This window comes from Sinohyriopsis cumingii, chromosome 2 (assembly GCF_028554795.1).
Source record: "Sinohyriopsis cumingii isolate HCF-2022 chromosome 2, ASM2855479v2, whole genome shotgun sequence".
In the NCBI taxonomy this organism is placed as follows: Eukaryota; Metazoa; Mollusca; class Bivalvia; order Unionida; family Unionidae; genus Sinohyriopsis; species Sinohyriopsis cumingii.
The window spans coordinates 139,893,679-139,901,671 of NC_142962.1; positions in this window are offsets into that span (position 1 = coordinate 139,893,679).

The following is a 7,993-nucleotide window of genomic DNA, read 5'->3' on the forward strand; positions in this document are numbered from 1 at the left end:
ACAGAAACACATACATACTATTTTTTGACAAGCTATAGCAACGAAGTGCTTATAGACACACTTCTATTTTTATATGGAACAATGAAACGAAGTGCTTATAGACAAACTTTTTTAAACTTACTAACATAGAATTGGCTATTGAACTTGTATGTCGTTTCTAGAGTATTGGGGTAGCCTGAAATGGTCTGTTTTTGATGGATGGGAGTTATGGCAATCTTTTATCGTCTAAGATTGCGTCCCCCTCTGGCGACAGGCTTTCCCACAAGATAATGTCTGCTTCTTCGGACAGAGAAGGAGAATTCTTTCGTGTATACACGACAGTCGAAAAAACCTCTGTCTGATTCCTGGTGCTGTTGCTGCTGCTGTTCTCTCTGCTCTCTCTGCTTCTGAAGAGTGTACTGCTTCGTCCATTCTTCTTTCTGTTTCTTGATTTCCTCCGTCAAGAGCTCTTCTATCAGGTTTTCGGTCACTTTCAACATTCTGCCATTTTCTATCTCTTCAGGCTTCGGTATCAGTGTTGGCCTCACATGATGTAAATTCACGTAATTTTCGTTCGGCTTGGCTAGACTTGAACACATCTTCATAGGAGGAGGATTCGACAGTGGATGGTCAGACTTACTTACTTTTGGATTACCACTGTTTAATGTCTGCACAGCAGGCTGTTTAATTACTAATGGAGAAATGAATTCGAGCCACTTCCCCCAGGCTTTTGTGTGCTCAAGGAGTACTGTTTAATTGAAGCCATGAGGCAGTTGGACTAAGAGTAGTCCCTAACTGTCTGAATAGAGGGCTTTATAGGAGAGTGGGAATAGACCCAGCACACACTCAATTTTTCAGTCAGTATCTACTGAGCAGTCTAAGGTGTGTATGAGTGGGAATAGACCCATCACACGCTCATACGTATGTGTTACTACTAACATTTAGGCAGCTCAAAGGGCGAACACTTCACGCTGGTTGATTTTGATGTACAGCCGAGGCAAGGAAAGAAAGGGCGGAAAGGTCATGTTGAAGTTCACAGGTCGGTGATCATATACTTCATGGTATTTTGGTCTAAATATGTGGCCTTACACAATTTGGAATAAAAACTCTGTGCTGGTTTTTGGTTTAGAGTTAAGACGAAGAGAGGTACCTAGGGTGACAGCTTTATTGAGATAGATTGCCATTTTAAGCGGCTGGCCCTGATGGTGTTTGGACTTTTAGACCACCTTATATGTTGGATTAAATTTTGGGGTCATATGTGCTGAGTGCTTTCCATTTGGATTCTGCTGCCGCGCCTGATGGTCTCTGAACAGTGGCAGATGGTTTATCTGCACGGGAAATGGACGCAACCGCCCATCCACGAGTCTCATGCTGAATTGCAGGTCGGTTTTGGTTAGCCAAAGGCTAAGGGAGTAAACCCTATAAGAAAATCCGGAGTGGAGATCCTATGATAGCTGGACGATGTACTACATCCACTTCTGGCAACACCTTGGTCTGGAGAGGGATGGACTCTGCCAGATGACTTTTGCCCAAGACACACTGATAATGCTGGCACAAATTGGAGGAAAATTTGCTCCATTCCTTGTGATGGATGGTGATGTTAAAGTGATGACATGCACTTTTAACACAGTTATGACAGCAGCTGCCAAGGACATCACTGGGTCCCATCGCCCAAAGGAAAAACCCTGGGTTACAGAAGAGACGCTGTAGTTGTGTGATGCCCAAAGGGACCTCAAAAACACCAGACACACAGCAGGGGTAATGCAGTACCGAGAAATAAACAAGAATATCAGAAAAAAACTTAAAGAAAGCATAAAAGACTGGATTGGACAAAAGTGCACAGAAATAGAGAGTAGTCAAATAAAGAATAACAGCAAAAAGGCATTCCTAATTGTGAAAGACCTCAACAGACAGAAGCAACCAAGAGTCAGTACCATTCAAGACGAAAATGGAAAATGCCTCACAGAAGCGAGTGACATTATAGAAAGATGGACTGAGTATTGCAAAGAACTCTACAACCATCAGTCCACAGGAGACCCAGAGGTGCTTGAAGTTCCAACTCCTCGAATGATAATGATTTCCCCATTCTCGAAGAGGAGGTGGAGTCAACAATAAGAACACTGAAGAATGGGAAGGCAGCTGGAGTAGACAACATCCGAGCTGAACTTAACAAGAAGGGGGGGGGGGAATCAGTGATAGAGCTGCTAACAAAAATCTGCAACAAGATCTGGCAGACAGGTGAATGGCAAACACAGTGGACCCAGTCACTGATTATAACACTTCCCAAAAAGGCAATCTCCAGCTGTGCCAAAATTACAGAACTATCGGTTTGATCAGCCATGCTAGTAAGGTGATGCTGAAGATCATCTTGAACATACTGAAACCACAAGCAGAAGAGCAGACCGGGTTCCGGAGTGGAAGAAGCACAACAGAACACATATTCAATCTCAGGGTTCTGTGTGAAAAGTACTCGCAACATCAACAAGACATCTATCATGTGTTCATAGATTTCAAAAAGGCCTTTGACAGAATGTGGCATGAGGCATTGTGGGCCACCATGAAGAAGTACAACATGGGTCAAAAGTTGACCAATATCATCACGCAGCTGTACGCCAAGGCTACCAGTGTAGCAATTGCCCAAGGTTCTGCGGGGGACTGGTTTCAGACAACAGTCGGAGTACGTCAAGGCTCTCTTCTGTCACCCACGCTTTTCAACATCTACTTAGAGCGCATCATGAGCGAAGCCCTGGAAAACCACTGTGGGACAGTCAGCACTGCAGGGCATAACATCACCAACCTCCGCTTTGCAGACGACATTGACGGGCTGGCGGGCAGTGAAGACGAGCTTGCCACCTTAGTGAAGAACCTGGATGAAACATCTTCCAGATTTGACATGGAGGTAAGCGCTGAGAAGACAAAGATGATGAGAAATAGTGGCAAACAAATCTCAGCCAAGATTAAAGTCAGAGGACAGGAACTGGAAACAGTGAGCCAGTTTAAATATCTTGGTTCCATAATCACCGAAGAGGGATCAAGAGCAGACATTTTGTCAAGAGCAGCACAAACAACGGCAGCTATGTCAAAGCTAAGACCCATCTGGAGAGACAAGAATATCTGTCTGAAAACTAAAATCAGACTATTGCGAGCACTAGTCATCTCAGTCTTTGTGTATTCATGTGGGACCTAGACTCTGACAGCAGAATTACAACGAAGAATCCAGGCACTTGAAATGAGATGCTACAGAACCATTCTTGGTATCTCTTACATGGACCACATCACAAATGAAGTGCTTAACACCATCAAGCGTAAAGTAGGCCAATATGAAGACCTCCTCACCATCGTCGAAAAGAGAAAGCTGAAATGGTATGGCCATGTCACTAGAGCCAACAGTCTATCCACAACAGTCCTGCAGGGCAGCGTCCAGGGTGGCAGAAGGAGAGGTATACAGAGAAAAAGTGGACTGACTACATCACAGAATGCACCAGCAAAAGTTTGGCGGAGACACCGGCATCGCTTTATGATCGAGACAAGTGGAGGAAACTGGTCAGATGTTCAGCAGCACAGCGCATCGACGACCACAGTAGGTCAAGAGATTGATGATGATGATGATATGTGCTACTTTAGGGTATTACTTTCCTAGTGACGGTAATTAAATTGCCACTTTGAGTTTCGGGGCTTAATGGTCCTGGGTGTTTGGACCACATTATATAATCTAGTTATAGGGACTTATTCGATGTTTTAAGTGTCCGAAAACCCTTACTAGAATTATAGCTGTTACCGTCTGCTAGAGTGTTTCCGAATCATCAGTTTTATGTTATTAGTGCACATGCTAGGATGTTGGTAGTTGTTAGAGAAAGAGGGGTGTGTTCAGAGTAGTATAAGGAAGAACTAGGTTTAAATGTTTGTTTTAAATTAATTAATTTTAGTTTTTGTAGGAGTTAGGAGATGCAGCCTTTTATCCCTCCAGTGATTGGTCCGGGCTCCCGCACAGGCGATAACCATGTCAGAAGGACATGCATGCCCACGCCTCTAACCAGTGAGTTAGCACTCTGCTCCCCCCACACGTCCTTTTTTTCTTCTCCCTTATTTATGTTATTAATTGCACATATTTATGTTAAGATATCTGGTCTTATTCTGCCCTAATTAATTGATGGTATAAACTTATCTTTTGTTTATTTTTTCCAGCTTATGGGTGAAGCTATTTATGTGGCGTTATTTTAATTTCAGGCTACATAGATTTAGTCAAGACAGATATCTTTACCGAGTATTCGGGTCTCTATGACGTGTCAAAGACATCTGATCTTATTTGCGTCCCAATTTTAGTTTGTTAGGCTGTCTCCTAGTTATAATTAATTGTATGGTATTTATTAACTTCCTTATTTGTATATTTATTTGTTTTAATTAAGACAGATGTCTTTGCCGAGTATTCTGGTCTCTATGACGTGTCGAAGACATCTGGTACTGTTTTGTTTCCCATTTCATTAATGGTTATGTTTATATTTTATTTTCTAGCCCTGATTATCAATTAATTTTGTTTATGTATGTAGAGTTATGGTATGGTTGGTATCCATGATAAATGTTGGAACTTGAATGATGTCTGTTTAAAAGTATTCATCATTCTTGCTTGGTCTTTGTAGTTACAATGAACTATCGGTCTTGGACCTTGTCTCTTTTTATATGCTGACCAATATTGACGTGTCCGTACGACAAAGGGAAGTGTTTGGGAAGTCGTACTCTCTTCTGGTACATGATTTCATGCTCTTTTTTCCAAAGGTCGACTCTGGATATGGTGTGTGGATAAACGTACAATCTTGTGCGGTTCGTAGGTGGTCACTTTAAAGTTTCCATACTCTCCAGAATGCAAGACTTTTTTCAAGACCCCAAAGTTCACAACTCAACTGGTGCGATAATTAAGAGTCAATCATATCACTTTACACTTGGTGTACACTTCTTGTTTGTCCCGGTATTCGTAGCCGTACTTTGTAGGACCGCCACTAGCAAAACTTCGAAACTTGTCGTCGGGGTGCTCGTCCGTCCAGGCTCCTAAACAGTCTCCTTCGATGTCAGGGTGACGTTGACCCAGGCGATCGATGTAGATGCAACTGTCCGTGTCAAAGTACAGGACGCGACCTCCCTTCCAATTGGTGTAATGCTTCGTACAAGTTTAAGCGACCATGGCCTGTCACGTAAGCCGCAGTGATGACATTTCTAAATTCGTTGGCTTGTACAAAGTCCAGTTCTTCCTCGTAATTGACCTTGATCAAGTCCTCACGAACGACGTACATGTGTTTCATGTAATTGGTTTTGTCGTGAATCATCTGGAAGTAGCGGGAAGGTTGTGTCAAATACTCCGTCATGGGGAAACATAGTCGTTGTGCCATTTTGCCCCACAAGCAATTTAACATATGCCTTCCTTCGTTTTTCTCGATGTGGTCTAAAGTGATGCCTTCCTGCTCCCAGTATTTCTCTTTGAATTTCTTTTGGTCTTCGGGAGTGTGTCAACAGGAAGGATAGCCACTGGCTTCTTGTTTCAGTTTCAAAAAGGCATCCACGTAGTCTGCGAAAATGCCTTTCTGAGTTTGCTCACCCTTGTGGTATTTTGTGTCTTGGGAAAGTGATAAATTTCGTACACTTCTAACAGTTGGTATCCCAGGTCCAGAGCTTTAAACAATTCCACGATGAATCTTGTTCCCGTCAAGGCGCGTTCTTTCTGGGCGTGCTGACAAGGTTGATCTTGAATGGTATTAAATACAATTGCATTTATGCATCTTGAATTTCCTCAAATTGTACTTTCTTAATTCTTCAAATCCGACCGAAATGTCATGCAAAACCTGATATACACAGGAGGTGTACTGGAATTCGAGTAGCCTACATTTCTAGCTGAAATCCATTCACCTTATTGCACTGAATTGATCCCATTATCTAGTACCTCATAATCAGAAAAAATAATTGAGTTGGATCAACATAGACACAAAGCCCTCGCACATTCATTCACAAATTTCAGTTTTAAGTAGACCACAACGACAATTCTATTTGAAACTGATGTAGAGTGCGTGACTAAGTTAAAAGGTCTCATGAATACTATTATTGTGTATTGATGAATCTACAGTTGTGAATTTATTTTGTAATAAACAATAAATTCAATTACATTGTTTCTTGTAATGTCTTTTATTAGTTAAAAAAATGAGTATATAATAAAAAAGTTATTGCATTTGAATCGGAAAATATGAACCAATTTTTCCCCGACGAATTATGCACTCAGCAAGATCTTGCAGTATTTTTTCAGAAAAACTAGATCATATTTTCCCGTACAAATGCAGTAACCTATAATTCCTTGCCGACATTTTAGCTATTTTATATCATTAGAGGATGAGAGCATGACGTCGTATGCATTCAAGCCTTTCACCCTATTCTCTAACAAAGATAACGGTACCCCAGGCATTAATAAAGATAACGGTACACCCAGTCAATAATAAAAAGATTTTGGTACCCCCAATCATTAATAAAGATAACCGTGCCTCCAGTCATTAATAAAGATAACGGTACCCCCAGTTATTATTAAAGATAACGGTAACCCCAGTCATTAATAAAGACAACGGTACCCCAAGTCATTAAGAAATATATCGGTACCCCCAGTCATTAACAAAGAAAAATGTACACCCGAGTCGTTAAAAAAGATAACTGTAGACCCTAGAACTCAATTTAGGATTTATAGAGTTTGCACGAATTTTGGCACAAGACCAGTATCCATTCACCTAGAACGGATCAATTGCATTTCCATAAGGTTCTGCTAGGCAAATAATATCATCAGTGAAGAGGAAGCTGAAAACGTTTCCTGACTTTGGTCGACAGTGGTTTTTAGTTCGCATATAAATCCTGATAAAAGAGACATATACGTTGTCACTTTTAATGGCAATCTTATCAGTGGGGATTTTCTTGGGGACTCGAAAATAAACAAGGCCATTGTCTTTATCAATGTCGTCACTACTGCTACTACTGCTACTACTACTACTACTATTAATAATAATACAATAATTTATGTTTTAAATTTTAAAAATTTAAAGTAAAGTTCTGTTAAGATACATACGACTTTGTTGTCTTGATATTCAAAAAATGAGGAAACATAGAGGCATACATTTTGTTTCACATTTGATTTCATTGTCTGTATTTCTAACAGAATTTTATACATATATTACCATACAAGATGTTACTGTGGCAAAATATTTTTCTTGGTAAGAAAACAAAACTAAAACAGATGCATACTATTACGCAAGTCAAAATGTTTTGATATCCGAATTTCTGATTTATGTATCTGTCGGATTCAGAGGAAATAGCTGTTCTCTATCCCCCACTATATTACATGTGTTTATTATCAAAACAGATTTCCATGCTGGCCTCTCGCAATCACGTATATATGTATTCACATAATTGTCCAATGATTATCAGTCTTCAGACTGTTCGTCACTGCATACTAAATTCGGGTATTTAATGATTTGTGCGTCCTGTTCATAAAGTGTGTAGTTCTGTAGAAAACTTTGAGGCATTTGAGGTTTGATACAAACCGTCAAGATCATTTGTTACACTAGAGATCACGATGGGATTATCTCAGGGACATACATCATCATATGCCTTTATTTATTGTATGGCATAGATCGCGGATGCTGTTTTATGGACATTTAATACATGTTAGGCTTAGCGTACTTTGGCCAATTAATACATGTTAGGTTTAGCGTGTTGAAGTGAAAATACTCAGAAGCATTGCAACTCAATGAGTCTAATCGCTTTCTCGTTAAACTGTCTATATGGCAGTGCAGTAAACTAACCTATTACCCTATTCGACCTTGTTAACATTTAGGCATATGTTTTGATACAAGAATAATAAAACAAGTTGATACTATTGTGGCTTTTCCACTGCAACAATTCATTATAGTCGCAATTTATCGAGAAACTGATTACTGGAAGTGTCTGTATATATGTTTTCTAACCCATGCTAAATTAGAAGCCAGTATTACGT